Raw genomic sequence first — 19,382 nt, 5'->3', positions numbered from 1 at the left:
AATTGGGAAAACTAAAAATCAGCAAGACACAGGCACCCCAAAGTTTAGGGCTGCTCTGTTGACAAGAACCTCCACTTTGTTACACCTTAAATATCCCAGGATAGACAAGAATGGATAAAGAAGTTGTGGTCCTTATGTACAATGGAATATCACTCAGCCATGAAATCAACGTCATAAGGCTAGTAGCAGCATGATGAGTGGATTTGGGTACGACGATTCTAAGTGAAATAAGTCACACAGAAAAAGACACTTATCATAAGATATCACTTATAGAGGGAATGTAAAAACCGCTACCCTTGAACTGAATTACATAACAGGTCAGAGTCACACGTTTAGAAAACACACTAGGGCTGCTTAACGGGAAAGGTGAGGTGGGGTGATGCATAAAACAAGGGTTTAAAAGTAGCTCAGATAGCGTTCCATAAACCCAATATGTAATAGACAAGACCTACTCCTTCCTCAGTGAACTGGACTCAACACGCCCTATTCATCGCCCAAGAATATATCTGACTAGTAAGAATCTTAAAACCTATGTATTTATATCTCTCTGTAAGTGAGTGAAGTGGGTGAAAAGCGGCATAACCACAGCAGTGAAAAGCAGCTAAACCCCATTATACAAATCAATTACTTTTAAAATCCCGTGAAACAGAGACAGTGAAAGAGAGAGAAATTCTGACAAAATTCGTTCAGGGGCTGTGATGCAACCTGGATTGACCATATGTAGGCCCACAGATGGATGAGACATAAGGGTGGACACTCTTAGGGCTGAGAGGCTTGGTGAGGTTGGGTGAGCAAACGCAGACCCTTTAAAGTAATACTGCGTGGAACCCATCCCATGGGTCCCAAATCTCCAGGTTCAAGGGCATCTTCCTACATCGAAAACATGCATGAGAAACCCCGAAGATGGTACACCGTGTGATCGGGAAAGGTTTCTAAAACGCACCTCATTTCTCATCTCCTTGTGCTCCGGTTCGCCATTCCAGCCGCTATACTAGCAATCTCCCTGCTTGGAGAATCAGCACCTTTAACCTCCTGTTCCGTACAGGTTGCAATTTGTCCTGAGGATGAACGGGAAGAGGGGGAACCAATGAGAGACTAGCTCTAGGTGTTGGGACAGGCACAGGTCTCTCTATTTTCCCATCAGGAAGAAGAATTAACCACAGGCTCAGCCTGCCGCCCGGAGCCAGAATAGGGCCTGAAGCAATCCTGCGCTTTTGCGGCCAGCTCCCAAGAAAGCGAGTTGAAAAATGGAGCTCAGGGGCACTGCAATTCACAAACCTGCAGACTTAGAAATGATAACTCTCGTCCACAAATATATTGAGGGAAGGCAACGAAGAGGATTTGAAAGCAAGGCAGAATTGCAGGAAACAGATTTCAGGAGGTAGATTCGAATCGCCTTTAAAGCACAGGAAAAGCGGCAAAACCTCGACAATGATGCCCTTGGCCAAAAAGGGCGTATGCGTTTTTTCCTGAATATATTCAGGAAAAAACGCATACGCCCTTTTTGGCCAACCAAGCAACCTGGAAAGGCAAATCAGCGCTACAAAGAAGTCTCGCTTCCCATCGGTCAAAAGGGCCAGGCTGAATAAAGTGTCAAAACCAGAAATGCAGGACAGGCCATGGAGAAATGGGAGCCTTGCTACGCTGATGGGCGGGATGGAAATTGCCAACAGCCACTCTGGAGAAGTGTACGCTGTGTCCTGAAACATCTAAAAAACTCAGCTTAGAGAGCATAGGGCACTTCCACTCATGGGCGTATAAATTGGGAAAACTAAAAATCAGCAAGACACAGGCACCCCAAAGTTTAGGGCTGCTCTGTTGACAAGAACCTCCACTTTGTTACACCTTAAATATCCCAGGAAAGACAAGAATGGATAAAGAAGTTGTGGTCCTTATGTACAATGGAATATCACTCAGCCATGAAATCAACGTCATAAGCCTAGTAGCAGCATGATGAGTGGATTTGGGTACGACGATTCTAAGTGAAATAAGTCACACAGAAAAAGACACTTATCATAAGATATCACTTATAGAGGGAATGTAAAAACCGCTACCCTTGAACTGAATTACATAACAGGTCAGAGTCACACGTTTAGAAAACACACTATGGCTGCTTAATGGGAAAGGTGAGGTGGGGTGATGCATAAAACAAGGGTTTCAAATTACCTCAGATAGCGTTCCATAAACCGAATATGTAATAGACAAGACCTACTCCTTCCTCAGTGAACTGGACTCAACACGCGCTATTCACCGCCCAAGAATATATCTGACTATTAAGAAGCTTAAAACCTATGTATTTATATCTCTCTGTAAGTGAGTGAAGTGGGTGAAAAGCGGCATAACCACAGCAGTGAAAAGCAGCTAAACCCCATTATACAAATCAATTACTTTTAAAAACCCGTGAAACAAAGACAGTGAAAGAGAGAGAAATTCTGACAAAATTCGTTCAGGGGCTGTGATGCAACCTGGATTGACCATATGTAGACCCACAGATGGATGAGACATAAGGGTGGACACTCTTGGGGCTGAGAGGTTTGGTGAGGTTGGGTGAGCAAACGCAGACCCTTGAAAGTTATACTGCGTAGTACCCATCCCATGGGTCCCAAATCTCCAGGTTCAAGGGCATCTTCCTACATCGAAAACATGCATGAGAAACCTAGAAGATGGTACACCGTGTGATCGGGAAAGGTTTCTAAAACGCACCTCATTTCTCATTTCCTTGTGCTCCGGTTCGCCATTCCAGCCGCTATACTAGTAATCTCCCTGCTTGGAGAATCAGCACCTTTAACCTCCTGTTCCGTACAGGTTGCAATTTGTCCTGAGGATGAACGGGAAGAGGGGGAAGCAATGAGAGACTAGCTCTAGGTGTTGGGACAGGCACAGGTCACTCTATTTTCCCATCAGGAAGAAGAATTAACCACAGGCTCAGCCTGCCGCCCGGAGCCAGAATAGGGCCTGAAGCAATCCTGCGCTTTTGCGGCCAGCTCCCAAGAAAGCGAGTTGAAAAATGGAGCTCAGGGGCACGGCAATTCACAAACCTGCAGACTTAGAAATGATAACACTCGTCCACAAATATATTGAGGGAAGGCAACGAAGAGGATTTGAAAGCAAGGCAGAATTGCAGGAAACAGATTTCAGGAGGTAGATTCGAATCGCCTTTAAAGCACAGGAAAAGCGGCAAAACCTCGACAATGATGCCCTTGGCCAAAAAGGGCGTATGCGGTTTTTCCTGAATATATTCAGGAAAAAACGCATACGGCCTTTTTGGCCAACCAAGCAACCTGGAAAGGCAAATCAGCGCTACAAAGAAGTCTCGCTTCCCATCGGTCAAAAGGGCCAGGCTGAATAAAGTGTCAAAACCAGAAATGCAGGACAGGCCATGGAGAAATGGGAGCCTTGCTACGCTGATGGGCGGGATGTAAATTGCCAACAGCCACTCTGGAGAAGTGTACGGTGTGTCCTGAAACATCTAAAAAACTCAGCTTAGAGAGCATAGGGCACTTCCACTCATGGGCGTATAAATTGGGAAAACTAAAAATCAGCAAGACACAGGCACCCCAAAGTTTAGGGCTGCTCTGTTGACAAGAACCTCCACTTTGTTACACCTTAAATATCCCAGGAAAGACAAGGATGGATAAAGAAGTTGTGGTCCTTATGTACAATGGAATATCACTCAGCCATGAAATCAACGTCATAAGGCTAGTAGCAGCATGATGAGTGGATTTGGGTACGACGATTCTAAGTGAAATAAGTCACACAGAAAAAGACACTTATCATAAGATATCACTTATAGAGGGAATGTAAAAACCGCTACCCTTGAACTGAATTACATAACAGGTCAGAGTCACACGTTTAGAAAACACACTATGGCTGCTTAACGGGAAAGGTGAGGTGGGGTGATGCATAAAACAAGAGTTTCAAAGTAGCTCAGATAGCGTTCCACAAACCGAATATGTAATAGACAAGACCTACTCCTTGCTCAGTGAACTGGACTCAACACGCCCTATTCACCGCCCAAGAATATATCTGACTAGTAAGAAGCTTAAAACCTATGTATTTATATCTCTCTGTAAGTGAGTGAAGTGGGTGAAAAGCGGCATAACCACAGCAGTGAAAAGCAGCTAAACCCCATTATACAAATCAATTACTTTTAAAATCCCGTGAAACAGAGACAGTGAAAGAGAGAGAAATTCTGACAAAATTCGTTCAGGGGCTGTGATGCAACCTGGATTGACCATATGTAGACCCACAGATGGATGAGACATAAGGGTGGACACTCTTAGGGCTGAGAGGCTTGGTGAGGTTGGGTGAGCAAACGCAGACCCTTTAAAGTAATACTGCGTGGAACCCATCCCATGGGTCCCAAATCTCCAGGTTCAAGGGCATCTTCCTACATCGAAAACATGCATGAGAAACCCCGAAGATGGTACACCGTGTGATCGGGAAAGGTTTCTAAAACGCACCTCATTTCTCATCTCCTTGTGCTCCGGTTCGCCATTCCAGCCGCTATACTAGCAATCTCCCTGCTTGGAGAATCAGCACCTTTAACCTCCTGTTCCGTACAGGTTGCAATTTGTCCTGAGGATGAACGGGAAGAGGGGGAACCAATGAGAGACTAGCTCTAGGTGTTGGGACAGGCACAGGTCTCTCTATTTTCCCATCAGGAAGAAGAATTAACCACAGGCTCAGCTTGCCGCCCGGAGCCAGAATAGGGCCTGAAGCAATCCTGCGCTTTTGCGGCCAGCTCCCAAGAAAGCGAGTTGAAAAATGGAGCTCAGGGGCACTGCAATTCACAAACCTGCAGACTTAGAAATGATAACTCTCGTCCACAAATATATTGAGGGAAGGCAACGAAGAGGATTTGAAAGCAAGGCAGAATTGCAGGAAACAGATTTCAGGAGGTAGATTCGAATCGCCTTTAAAGCACAGGAAAAGCGGCAAAACCTCGACAATGATGCCCTTGGCCAAAAAGGGCGTATGCGTTTTTTCCTGAATATATTCAGGAAAAAACGCATACGCCCTTTTTGGCCAACCAAGCAACCTGGAAAGGCAAATCAGCGCTACAAAGAAGTCTCGCTTCCCATCGGTCAAAAGGGCCAGGCTGAATAAAGTGTCAAAACCAGAAATGCAGGACAGGCCATGGAGAAATGGGAGCCTTGCTACGCTGATGGGCGGGATGTAAATTGCCAACAGCCACTCTGGAGAAGTGTACGGTGTGTCCTGAAACATCTAAAAAACTCAGCTTAGAGAGCATAGGGCACTTCCACTCATGGGCGTATAAATTGGGAAAACTAAAAATCAGCAAGACACAGGCACCCCAAAGTTTAGGGCTGCTCTGCTGACAAGAACCTCCACTTTGTTACACCTTAAATATCCCAGGATAGACAAGAATGGATAAAGAAGTTGTGGTCCTTATGTACAATGGAATATCACTCAGCCATGAAATCAACGTCATAAGGCTAGTAGCAGCATGATGAGTGGATTTGGGTACGACGATTCTAAGTGAAATAAGTCACACAGAAAAAGACACTTATCATAAGATATCACTTATACAGGGAATGTAAAAACCGCTACCCTTGAACTGAATTACATAACAGGTCAGAGTCACACGTTTAGAAAACACACTAGGGCTGCTTAACGGGAAAGGTGAGGTGGGGTGATGCATAAAACAAGGGTTTCAAATTACCTCAGATAGCGTTCCATAAACCCAATATGTAATAGACAAGACCTACTCCTTCCTCAGTGAACTGGACTCAACACGCCCTATTCATCGCCCAAGAATATATCTGACTAGTAAGAATCTTAAAACCTATGTATTTATATCTCTCTGTAAGTGAGTGAAGTGGGTGAAAAGCGGCATAACCACAGCAGTGAAAAGCAGCTAAACCCCATTATACAAATCAATTACTTTTAAAATCCCGTGAAACAGAGACAGTGAAAGAGAGAGAAATTCTGACAAAATTCGTTCAGGGGCTGTGATGCAACCTGGATTGACCATATGTAGACCCACAGATGGATGAGACATAAGGGTGGACACTCTTAGGGCTGAGAGGCTTGGTGAGGTTGGGTGAGCAAACGCAGACCCTTTAAAGTAATACTGCGTGGAACCCATCCCATGGGTCCCAAATCTCCAGGTTCAAGGGCATCTTCCTACATCGAAAACATGCATGAGAAACCCAGAAGATGGTACACCGTGTGATCGGGAAAGGTTTCTAAAACGCACCTCATTTCTCATCTCCTTGTGCTCCGGTTCGCCATTCCAGCCGCTATACTAGCAATCTCCCTGCTTGGAGAATCAGCACCTTTAACCTCCTGTTCCGTACAGGTTGCAATTTGTCCTGAGGATGAACGGGAAGAGGGGGAACCAATGAGAGACTAGCTCTAGGTGTTGGGACAGGCACAGGTCTCTCTATTTTCCCATCAGGAAGAAGAATTAACCACAGGCTCAGCTTGCCGCCCGGAGCCAGAATAGGGCCTGAAGCAATCCTGCGCTTTTGCGGCCAGCTCCCAAGAAAGCGAGTTGAAAAATGGAGCTCAGGGGCACTGCAATTCACAAACCTGCAGACTTAGAAATGATAACTCTCGTCCACAAATATATTGAGGGAAGGCAACGAAGAGGATTTGAAAGCAAGGCAGAATTGCAGGAAACAGATTTCAGGAGGTAGATTCGAATCGCCTTTAAAGCACAGGAAAAGCGGCAAAACCTCGACAATGATGCCCTTGGCCAAAAAGGGCGTATGCGTTTTTTCCTGAATATATTCAGGAAAAAACGCATACGCCCTTTTTGGCCAACCAAGCAACCTGGAAAGGCAAATCAGCGCTACAAAGAAGTCTCGCTTCCCATCGGTCAAAAGGGCCAGGCTGAATAAAGTGTCAAAACCAGAAATGCAGGACAGGCCATGGAGAAATGGGAGCCTTGCTACGCTGATGGGCGGGATGGAAATTGCCAACAGCCACTCTGGAGAAGTGTACGGTGTGTCCTGAAACATCTAAAAAACTCAGCTTAGAGAGCATAGGGCACTTCCACTCATGGGCGTATAAATTGGGAAAACTAAAAATCAGCAAGACACAGGCACCCCAAAGTTTAGGGCTGCTCTGTTGACAAGAACCTCCACTTTGTTACACCTTAAATATCCCAGGATAGACAAGAATGGATAAAGAAGTTGTGGTCCTTATGTACAATGGAATATCACTCAGCCATGAAATCAACGTCATAAGGCTAGTAGCAGCATGATGAGTGGATTTGGGTACGACGATTCTAAGTGAAATAAGTCACACAGAAAAAGACACTTATCATAAGATATCACTTATAGAGGGAATGTAAAAACCGCTACCCTTGAACTGAATTACATAACAGGTCAGAGTCACACGTTTAGAAAACACACTAGGGCTGCTTAACGGGAAAGGTGAGGTGGGGTGATGCATAAAACAAGGGTTTCAAAGTAGCTCAGATAGCGTTCCATAAACCCAATATGTAATAGACAAGACCTACTCCTTCCTCAGTGAACTGGACTCAACACGCCCTATTCATCGCCCAAGAATATATCTGACTAGTAAGAATCTTAAAACCTATGTATTTATATCTCTCTGTAAGTGAGTGAAGTGGGTGAAAAGCGGCATAACCACAGCAGTGAAAAGCAGCTAAACCCCATTATACAAATCAATTACTTTTAAAATCCCGTGAAACAGAGACAGTGAAAGAGAGAGAAATTCTGACAAAATTCGTTCAGGGGCTGTGATGCAACCTGGATTGACCATATGTAGGCCCACAGATGGATGAGACATAAGGGTGGACACTCTTAGGGCTGAGAGGCTTGGTGAGGTTGGGTGAGCAAACGCAGACCCTTTAAAGTAATACTGCGTGGAACCCATCCCATGGGTCCCAAATCTCCAGGTTCAAGGGCATCTTCCTACATCGAAAACATGCATGAGAAACCCCGAAGATGGTACACTGTGTGATCGGGAAAGGTTTCTAAAACGCACCTCATTTCTCATCTCCTTGTGCTCCGGTTCGCCATTCCAGCCGCTATACTAGCAATCTCCCTGCTTGGAGAATCAGCACCTTTAACCTCCTGTTCCGTACAGGTTGCAATTTGTCCTGAGGATGAACGGGAAGAGGGGGAACCAATGAGAGACTAGCTCTAGGTGTTGGGACAGGCACAGGTCTCTCTATTTTCCCATCAGGAAGAAGAATTAACCACAGGCTCAGCTTGCCGCCCGGAGCCAGAATAGGGCCTGAAGCAATCCTGCGCTTTTGCGGCCAGCTCCCAAGAAAGCGAGTTGAAAAATGGAGCTCAGGGGCACTGCAATTCACAAACCTGCAGACTTAGAAATGATAACTCTCGTCCACAAATATATTGAGGGAAGGCAACGAAGAGGATTTGAAAGCAAGGCAGAATTGCAGGAAACAGATTTCAGGAGGTAGATTCGAATCGCCTTTAAAGCACAGGAAAAGCGGCAAAACCTCGACAATGATGCCCTTGGCCAAAAAGGGCGTATGCGTTTTTTCCTGAATATATTCAGGAAAAAACGCATACGCCCTTTTTGGCCAACCAAGCAACCTGGAAAGGCAAATCAGCGCTACAAAGAAGTCTCGCTTCCCATCGGTCAAAAGGGCCAGGCTGAATAAAGTGTCAAAACCAGAAATGCAGGACAGGCCATGGAGAAATGGGAGCCTTGCTACGCTGATGGGCGGGATGGAAATTGCCAACAGCCACTCTGGAGAAGTGTACGCTGTGTCCTGAAACATCTAAAAAACTCAGCTTAGAGAGCATAGGGCACTTCCACTCATGGGCGTATAAATTGGGAAAACTAAAAATCAGCAAGACACAGGCACCCCAAAGTTTAGGGCTGCTCTGTTGACAAGAACCTCCACTTTGTTACACCTTAAATATCCCAGGAAAGACAAGAATGGATAAAGAAGTTGTGGTCCTTATGTACAATGGAATATCACTCAGCCATGAAATCAACGTCATAAGCCTAGTAGCAGCATGATGAGTGGATTTGGGTACGACGATTCTAAGTGAAATAAGTCACACAGAAAAAGACACTTATCATAAGATATCACTTATAGAAGGAATGTAAAAACCGCTACCCTTGAACTGAATTACATAACAGGTCAGAGTCACACGTTTAGAAAACACACTATGGCTGCTTAATGGGAAAGGTGAGGTGGGGTGATGCATAAAACAAGGGTTTCAAAGTAGCTCAGATAGCGTTCCATAAACCGAATATGTAATAGACAAGACCTACTCCTTCCTCAGTGAACTGGACTCAACACGCCCTATTCACCGCCCAAGAATATATCTGACTATTAAGAAGCTTAAAACCTATGTATTTATATCTCTCTGTAAGTGAGTGAAGTGGGTGAAAAGCGGCATAACCACAGCAGTGAAAAGCAGCTAAACCCCATTATACAAATCAATTACTTTTAAAAACCCGTGAAACAAAGACAGTGAAAGAGAGAGAAATTCTGACAAAATTCGTTCAGGGGCTGTGATGCAACCTGGATTGACCATATGTAGACCCACAGATGGATGAGACATAAGGGTGGACACTCTTGGGGCTGAGAGGTTTGGTGAGGTTGGGTGAGCAAACGCAGACCCTTGAAAGTTATACTGCGTAGTACCCATCCCATGGGTCCCAAATCTCCAGGTTCAAGGGCATCTTCCTACATCGAAAACATGCATGAGAAACCTAGAAGATGGTACACCGTGTGATCGGGAAAGGTTTCTAAAACGCACCTCATTTCTCATTTCCTTGTGCTCCGGTTCGCCATTCCAGCCGCTATACTAGTAATCTCCCTGCTTGGAGAATCAGCACCTTTAACCTCCTGTTCCGTACAGGTTGCAATTTGTCCTGAGGATGAACGGGAAGAGGGGGAACCAATGAGAGACTAGCTCTAGGTGTTGGGACAGGCACAGGTCACTCTATTTTCCCATCAGGAAGAAGAATTAACCACAGGCTCAGCCTGCCGCCCGGAGCCAGAATAGGGCCTGAAGCAATCCTGCGCTTTTGCGGCCAGCTCCCAAGAAAGCGAGTTGAAAAATGGAGCTCAGGGGCACGGCAATTCACAAACCTGCAGACTTAGAAATGATAACTCTCGTCCACAAATATATTGAGGGAAGGCAACGAAGAGGATTTGAAAGCAAGGCAGAATTGCAGGAAACAGATTTCAGGAGGTAGATTCGAATCGCCTTTAAAGCACAGGAAAAGCGGCAAAACCTCGACAATGATGCCCTTGGCCAAAAAGGGCGTATGCGGTTTTTCCTGAATATATTCAGGAAAAAACGCATACGGCCTTTTTGGCCAACCAAGCAACCTGGAAAGGCAAATCAGCGCTACAAAGAAGTCTCGCTTCCCATCGGTCAAAAGGGCCAGGCTGAATAAAGTGTCAAAACCAGAAATGCAGGACAGGCCATGGAGAAATGGGAGCCTTGCTACGCTGATGGGGGGGATGTAAATTGCCAACAGCCACTCTGGAGAAGTGTACGGTGTGTCCTGAAACATCTAAAAAACTCAGCTTAGGGAGCATAGGGCACTTCCACTCATGGGCGTATAAATTGGGAAAACTAAAAATCAGCAAGACACAGGCACCCCAAAGTTTAGGGCTGCTCTGTTGACAAGAACCTCCACTTTGTTACACCTTAAATATCCCAGGAAAGACAAGGATGGATAAAGAAGTTGTGGTCCTTTTGTACAATGGAATATCACTCAGCCATGAAATCAACGTCATAAGGCTAGGAGCAGCATGATGAGTGGATTTGGGTACGACGATTCTAAGTGAAATAAGTCACACAGGAAAAGACACTTATCATAAGATATCACTTATAGAGGGAATGTAAAAACCGCTACCCTTGAACTGAATTACATAACAGGTCAGAGTCACACGTTTAGAAAACACACTAGGGCTGCTTAACGGGAAAGGTGAGGTGGGGTGATGCATAAAACAAGGGTTTCAAATTAGCTCAGATAGCGTTCCATAAACCCAATATGTAATAGACAAGACCTACTCCTTCCTCAGTGAACTGGACTCAACACCCCCTATTCACCGCCCAAGAATATATCTGACTAGTAAGAATCTTAAAACCTATGTATTTATATCTCTCTGTAAGTGAGTGAAGTGGGTGAAAAGCGGCATAAACACAGCAGTGAAAAGCAGCTACACCCCATTATACAAATCAATTACTTTTAAAAACCCGTGAAACAAAGACAGTGAAAGAGAGAGAAATTCTGACAAAATTCGTTCAGGGGCTGTGATGCAACCTGGATTGACCATATGTAGACCCACAGATGGATGAGACATAAGGGTGGACCCTCTTGGGGCTGAGAGGTTTGGTGAGGTTGGGTGAGCAAACGCAGACCCTTTAAAGTAATACTCCGTGGTACCCATCCCATGGGTCCCAAATCTCCAGGTTCAAGGGCATCTTCCTACATCGAAAACATGCATGAGAAACCCCGAAGATGGTACACCGTGTGATCGGGAATGGTTTCTAAAACGCACCTCATTTCTCGTCTCCTCGTGCTCCGGTTCGCCATTCCAGCCGCTATACTAGCAATCTCCCTGCTTGGAGAATCAGCACCTTTAACCTCCTGTTCCTAACAGGTTGCAATTTGTCCTGAGGATGAACGGGAAGAGGGGGAACCAATGAGAGACTAGCTCTAGGTGTTGGGACAGGCACAGGTCACTCTATTTTCCCATCAGGAAGAAGAATTAACCACAGGCTCAGCCTGCCGCCCGGAGCCAGAATAGGGCCTGAAGCAATCCTGCGCTTTTGCGGCCAGCTCCCAAGAATGCGAGTTGAAAAATGGTGCTGAGGGGCACTGCAATTCACAAACCTGCAGGCTTAGAAATGATAAATCTCGTCCACAAATATATTGAGGGAAGGCAACGAAGAGGATTTGAAAGCAAGGCAGAATTGCAGGAAACAGATTTCAGGAGGTAGATTCGAATCGCCTTTAAAGCACAGGAAAAGCGGCAAAACCTCGACAATGATGCCCTTGGCCAAAAAGGGCGTATGCGTTTTTTCCTGAATATATTCAGGAAAAAACGCATACGCCCTTTTTGGCCAACCAAGCAACCTGGAAAGGCAAATCAGCGCTACAAAGAAGTCTCGCTTCCCATCGGTCAAAAGGGACAGGCTGAATAAAGTGTCAAAACCAGAAATGCAGGACAGGCCATGGAGAAATGGGAACTTTGCTACGCTGAAGGGCGGGATGTAAAATCCCAACAGCCACTCTGGAGAAGTGTACAGTGTGTCCTGAAACATCTAAAAAACTCAGCTTAGAGAGCATAGGGCACTTCCACTCATGGGCGGATAAATTGGGAAAACTAAAAATCAGCAAGACAGAGGCACCCCAAAGTTGAGGGCTGCTCTGTTGACAAGAACCTCCACTTTGTTACACCTTAAATATCACAGGAACGACAAGAATGGAGAAAGAAGTTGTGGTCCTTATGTACAATGGAATATCACTCAGCCATGAAATCAACGTCATGAGGCTAAGAGCAGCATGATGAGTGCATTTGGGTACAACGATTCTAAGTGAAATAAGTCACACAGAAAAAGACACTTATCATAAGATATCACTTATAGAGGGAATGTAAAAACCGCTACCCTTGAACGAATTACAAAACAGAATAGAGTCACACGTTTACAAAAACACTAGGGCTGCTTAACAGGAAAGGTGAGGTGGGGTGATGCATAAAACAAGGGTTTCAAATTAGCTCAGATAGCGTTCCATAAACCCAATATGTAATAGACAAGACCTACACCTTGCTCAGTGAACTGGACTCAACACGCCCTATTCACCGCCCAAGAATATATCTGACTAGTAAGAATCTTAAAACCTATGTATTTATATCTCTCTGTAAGTGAGTGAACTGGGTGAAAAGCGGCATAAACACAGCAGTGAAAAGCAGCTAAACCCCATTATACAAATCAATTACTTTTAAAAACCCGTGAAACAAAGACAGTGAAAGAGAGAGAAATTCTGACAAAATTCGTTCAGGGGCTGTGATGCAACCTGGATTGACCATATGTAGACCCACAGATGGATGAGACATAAGGGTGGACACTCTTGGGGCTGAGAGGTTTGATGAGGTTCGGTGAGCAAACGCAGACCCTTTAAAGTAATACTGCGTGGTACCCATCCCATGGGTCCCAAATCTCCAGGTTCAAGGGCATCTTCCTACATCGAAAACATGCATGAGAAACCCCGAAGACGGCACACCGTGTGATCGGGAATGGTTTCTAAAACGCACCTCATTTCTCATCTCCTTGTGCTCCGGTTCGCCATTCCAGCTGCTATACTAGCAATCTCCCTGCTTGGAGAATCAGCACCTTTAACCTCCTGTTCCGAACAGGTTGCAATTTGTCCTGAGGAAGAACGGGAAGAGGGGGAACCAATGAGAGACTAGCTCTAGGTGTTGGGACAGGCACAGGTCACTCTATTTTCCCATCAGGAAGAAGAATTAACCTCAGGCTCAGCTTGCCGCCCGGAGCCAGAATAGGGCCTGAAGCAATCCTGCGCTTTTGCGACCAGCTCCCAAGAACGCGAGTTGAAAAATGGAGCTCAGGGGCACTGCAATTCACAAACCTGCAGACTTAGAAATGATAACTCTCGTCCACAAATATATTGAGGGAAGGCAACGAAGAGGATTTGAAAGCAAGGCAGAAATGCAGGAAACAGATTTCAGGAGGTAGATTCGAATCGCCTTTAAAGCACAGGAAAAGCGGCAAAACCTCGACAATGATGCCCTTGGCCAAAAAGGGCGTATGCGTTTTTTCCTGAATATATTCAGGAAAAAACGCATACGCCCTTTTTGGCCAACCAAGCAACCTGGAAAGGCAAATCAGCGCTACAAAGAAGTCTCGCTTCCCATCGGTCAAAAGGGCCAGGCTGAATAAAGTGTCAAAACCAGAAATGCAGGACAGGCCATGGAGAAATGGGAGCCTTGCTACGCTGATGGGCGGGATGGAAATTGCCAACAGCCACTCTGGAGAAGTGTACGGCGTGTCCTGAAACATCTAAAAAACTCAGCTTAGAGAGCATAGGGCACTTCCACTCATGGGCGTATAAATTGGGAAAACTAAAAATCAGCAAGACACAGGCACCCCAAAGTTTAGGGCTGCTCTGTTGACAAGAACCTCCAATTCCTTACACCTTAAATATCCCAGGAAAGACAAGAATGGATAAAGAAGTTGTGGTCCTTTTGTACAATGGAATATCACTCAGCCATGAAATCAACGTCATAAGGCTAGTAGCAGCATGATGAGTGGATTTGGTACGACGATTCTAAGTGAAATAAGTCACACAGAAAAAGACACTTATCATAAGATATCACTTAGAGAGGGAATGTAAAAACCGCTACCCTTGAACTGAATTACATAACAGGTCAGAGTCACACGTTTAGAAAACACACTAGGGCTGCTTAACGGGAAAGGTGAGGTGGGGTGATGCACAAAACAAGGGTTTCAAAGTAGCTCAGATAGCGTTCCATAAACCCAATATGTAATAGACAAGACGTACTCCTTGCTCAGTGAACTGGACTCAACACGCCCTATTCATCGCCCAAGAATATATCTGACTAGTAAGAATCTTAAAACCTATGTATTTATATCTCTCTGTAAGTGAGTGAAGTGGGTGAAAAGCGGCATAACCACAGAAGTGAAAAGCAGCTAAACCCCATTATACAAATCAATTACTTTTAAAAACCCGTGAAACAAAGCCAGTGAAAGAGAGAGAAACTCGTTCAAAGTTCGTTCAGGGGCAGTGAAGCAACCTGTATCGACCATATCAAGACCCACAGCTGGATTAGATATAAGGCTGGACACTCTTGGGGCTGATAGGTTTGGTGAGGATGGGTGCGGAAAGGCCTACCCTTTAAAATAATAGTGCGTGGTACCCATTCAATGGGTCCCAAATATCCAGGTTCAAGGGAATCTTCTTACAGCGAAACAATGCATGGGAAACCCAGTGGATGGTATACAGTGTGATCGAGAAAGGTTTCTGAAACGCACCTCATTTCTCATCTCCTTGTGCTCGAGTTCGCCATTTCAGCCATTTTACTAACAATCTCTCCACTTGGAGAATCAGCTCCTTTAACCTCCTGTTTCGTACAGGTTGCAGTTTGTCCTGAGGATGAATGGGATGAGGGGCAACCCATGAGAGGCTAGCTCTAGGTGTTGGGACAGGTATAGGTCACTCTAATTATCCATCACAAGGAGAATTAACAACAGGCTCAGCCTGCTCCACGGAACCAGAATAGGGCCTTAAGCAATCCTGCGGTTTTGCTGTCAGCTTCCAAAAAAGCGAGTTGAAAAATGGAGTTCAGGGGCACTGCAATTCACAATCCTTTAGAGTTATAAATGTTAACTCTCGTCCAAAAATATACTGAAGGAAGGCTACGAAGAGGATTTCAAAGCAAGGCTGAATTGCCGGAAATTTATATAGTTCATATGTTAAGTGTTTATATACATTTAACATACATTAGCCTATTTAGGTTAGCCCCATAATCCTAATTTTTCCATCCTTTCACCATTCATTTTCGTTAACCATTAGTTTGTTTTATACGTCTGGGAGTGTCTTTTTCTGTGGACGTATGTTCATTGGTAGCAATCTTAGGATAACTTGTATAAATGATATCATAGGATATTTGTCATTCCCTTTTCACTTACTTTACCTAATATGATTATTTCTAGGCTCATTTTTAATCCTGAAAACGGCACTCTTCGTTTTCTTCCCGAGGCTACTATTCCATTCTGTACATATACCACTTCTTCTTTGTCAATTCATCTGTTTATGGACCTTTTTTTTGCTTCCATGTCTTGGCTATTTCAATATTGCTGCAGTGCACATTTGCCTGCCTCTGTCTTTCCGATTCTGGTGGTCTTAGATTATAGGCCCAAAAGGTGCCCTGCCACATCATCTGGTAGCTCAATTTTTACCTTATAAAGCAGCTCCATTCAGTTTTTGTTAGTGCTGTTACCACTTTACATCCCACCAGCTGCTAGAAGGTACAGAGTTCTCTAAAACCCCTTCAGCATTTATAGTTTGTAGACGTTTTGCTGATGGTCATTTGACTGGTGTGAGCTGAAACCTTTTTGGAGGTTGGATTTGCATGTGGCTAATAATTCCTTACACTGAGCTTTAGGCATGTCCTTCTTTTCTTTTCCTCTTTTTTTTTTAGAGTGAGTACAACTTCTCTCTTCATATTGACTTCTTGAAAAATTGGTCATGTGTTGAATTTTCTTGCCTATTCCGTACCCCAGGGCATTTTTTGAGGGGAGGTGTCATTTACAGCCCTGCAGTCCTTGTGACTATTAGGCAACCATTAGCACTGGGTTTAAAGCTGCTGTTGTGAGAAACAGCCACAAGACGGCAGCATTATTACGTTCTCAACCCTTGTTACCAGGGCAACAGAGTCTTCCTGGAGGTAGTGTTCCGAGGTTGTATATTAGAGAGGAATGTGCGGGGAAAAGCCCCCAGATTTAAGGAGGTAGATACGAATCGCCTTTAGAGCACATGAAAGCGGCAAAACGTCGGCAATGATGCACTTGGCCAAAAAGGGCGTATGCGTTTTTTCCTGAATATATTCAGGAAAAAAAGCATACGCCCTTTTTGGCCAACCAAGCAATCCGGAAATGCAAATCAGCCCTACAAAGATGTCTCACTTGCCACGGGTCAAAGGGGCCAACCTAAAAAAGTGTAGAAACCAGAAATGCAGGACAGGCCAGGGAGAAAAGGGAGCCTTGTTACGCTGATGGGCGGGATGTAAATTGCTAACGGCTACTCTGGAGAAGTGTATGGTGTTTCCAAAATCATCTAAAAAACACAGCTAGAGAGCATAGGGCACTTCCACTCGTGGGCGTATAAAATGGGAAAATTAAAAATCGACAAGACACAGGCACCCCAAAACTTAGGGCTGCTCTGTCTACAAGAACCTCCACTTCAGTACAACTTAAATATGCCAGAAAAGAGAAAAATGGATAAAGAAGTTGTGGTACTTATGTACAACGGGATATCACTCAGCCATGAAATCAGTGACATAAGGCTAGTAGCTGCAGGATGAGTGGATTTAGGTACGATGATTCTAAGTGAAATAAGTCACACAGAAAAAGACACTTATCATAAGATATCACTTATAGAGGGAAAGTAAAAATCGCTACACATGACCTGATTTACAAAACAGAACAGAGTCACACATTTCGAAATCACACTATGGCTGCTGAACGGGAAAGATGAGGTGGGATGAGGCATAAAACAATGGTTTTATATTAGCACAGACACCGTTCCATAAACCAAATATGTTGCAGACAAGACCTACTCCTTGCTCAGTGAACCTGGCACAACATCCCCTATTCACCGCACAAGAATATATCTGACTAGTAAGAATCTTAAAACCTATGTATTGATATCTGTCTGTAACTTAATCAAGTGGGTGTAAAGCAGCATAAACACAGCAGTGAAAATCAGCCAAACCCCATTATAAACATAAATTACAAAAAAAAAACCAACAAAGAGTGAAAGAGAGAGAAATTCGTACAAACTTCGTTCAGGGGCAGTGAAGAAACCTGGATTGACCATATCTAGACCCACAGCTGGATTAGACATAAGGCTGGACACTCTTGGGGCTGAGAGGATTGGTGAGGTTGGGTGAGCAAACGCAGACGCTTTAAAGTAATACTGCGTGATACCCATTCTATGGGTCCCAAATCTCCAGCTTCAAGGGAATCTTCCTACTGCGAAAAAATGCATGGGAAACCCAGTGGATGGTATACAGTGTGATCGGGACACGCTTCTGAAACGCAGGTCATTTCTCATCTCCTGGTGCTCGGGTTCGCCATTCCAGCCGCTTGACTAACAATCTCCCTGCTTGGAGAATCAGCACCTTTAACCTCCTGTTTTGTACAGGTTGCAATTTGTCCTGAGGATGAACGGGAAGAGGGGCAACCCATGAGAGGCTAGCTCTAGGTGTTGGGACAGGCACAGGTCACCGTAATTTCCCATCAGGAAGAAGAATTAACCACAGGCTCAGCCTGCCCCCCGGAACCAGAATAGGGCCTGAAGCAATCCTGCGGGTTTGCGGCCAGCTCCCAAAAAAGCGATTTGGAGAATGGAGCTCAGGAGCACGGCAATTCACAAATCTGCAGAGTTATAAATGATCACTCTCGTCCAAAAATGTATTGAGGTAAGGCAACGAAGAGGATTTCAAAGCAAGACAGAATTGCAGGAAACAGTTTTTCACAGGTAGATTGGACTCGCCTTTAAAGCACATGAAATTCCGCAGAACTTCGACAATGATGCTGTTGGCCAAAAAGGGCGTCTATGTTCTTTCCTGAATAAATTTTGGAAAAAACGCAGATGCTCTTTTTGGTCAACTAAACAAGCGGGCAATGCAAATCAGCATTACAAAAATGTCTCACTTCGCATTGGTCAAAAGGCCCATGCTGAAAAAGTGTAAAACCCAGAAATGCAGGACAGGCCATGGAGAAAAGGGAGCCATTGTTATGCTGATCGGCGGGATGTAAATTGCCACCGGCCACTCTTGAGAAGTGTATGCTGTATCTTAAAACTTCTAAAAAACAGAGCTACAGAGCATACAGCATTTCCCCTCATGGGCGTATATCTTGGGAAAACCAAAAAATCGACAAGACACAGGCACCCCAAAGTTTAGGGCTGCTCTGTTTAGAAATGTCTCGATTTGGGTACAACTTACATGTCCTTGGAAGGAAAAAATGGATAAAGAAGATGTGGTACTTATGTACAATGGGATATTACTCAGCAATTAAATCAATGAAATAAGGCCAGTGGCAGCAACTCGTGGAGACTGAGGTACGATCATTCTAAGTGACATAAGTCAGACATAAAAAGAGACTTATCATAAGGTATCACTTATAGATAGTATCTAAAAATGCCTTCACATGAACGCCATTACAAAACAGAAACGGAGTCACACATTTAGAAAACACACTTATGGCTGCTAAAGGAGAAAGGTGGGGCGGGGTGATGCATAAACCAGGAGGTTGAAATTAGCACAGATACGGTTCCATAAACAAAATAGGTATTCGACAGGACCTACTCTATAGCTCAAAGAGCTGGACTCAGCACACTGTTGTCACCAGAAAAGGATATATAAGACTGGTAAGAATCTGTAAAAGAATTTATTGATGTCTCTCTTTAAGTGAATCAAGTGGATAGATGTAGAGCAGGAAGAAACACAGTATTGAAAATCAGCTATACCCCATTATAAAATTAAATAACAAGAACAAAATAAAGACAGTGAGAGAGAGAGAAATTCTTACAAAATGTGTTCAAGGGCTGTGATGCAACCTGGACTGACCATATCTAGACACAGAGCTGGATGGGACCTAAGGCTCTAC

This window comes from Balaenoptera ricei, chromosome 2, assembly GCF_028023285.1.
Source record: "Balaenoptera ricei isolate mBalRic1 chromosome 2, mBalRic1.hap2, whole genome shotgun sequence".
NCBI lineage: Eukaryota > Metazoa > Chordata > Mammalia > Artiodactyla > Balaenopteridae > Balaenoptera > Balaenoptera ricei.
The sequence above is the reverse complement of the archived record's forward strand: the minus strand, read 5'-3'. Positions refer to the sequence as shown.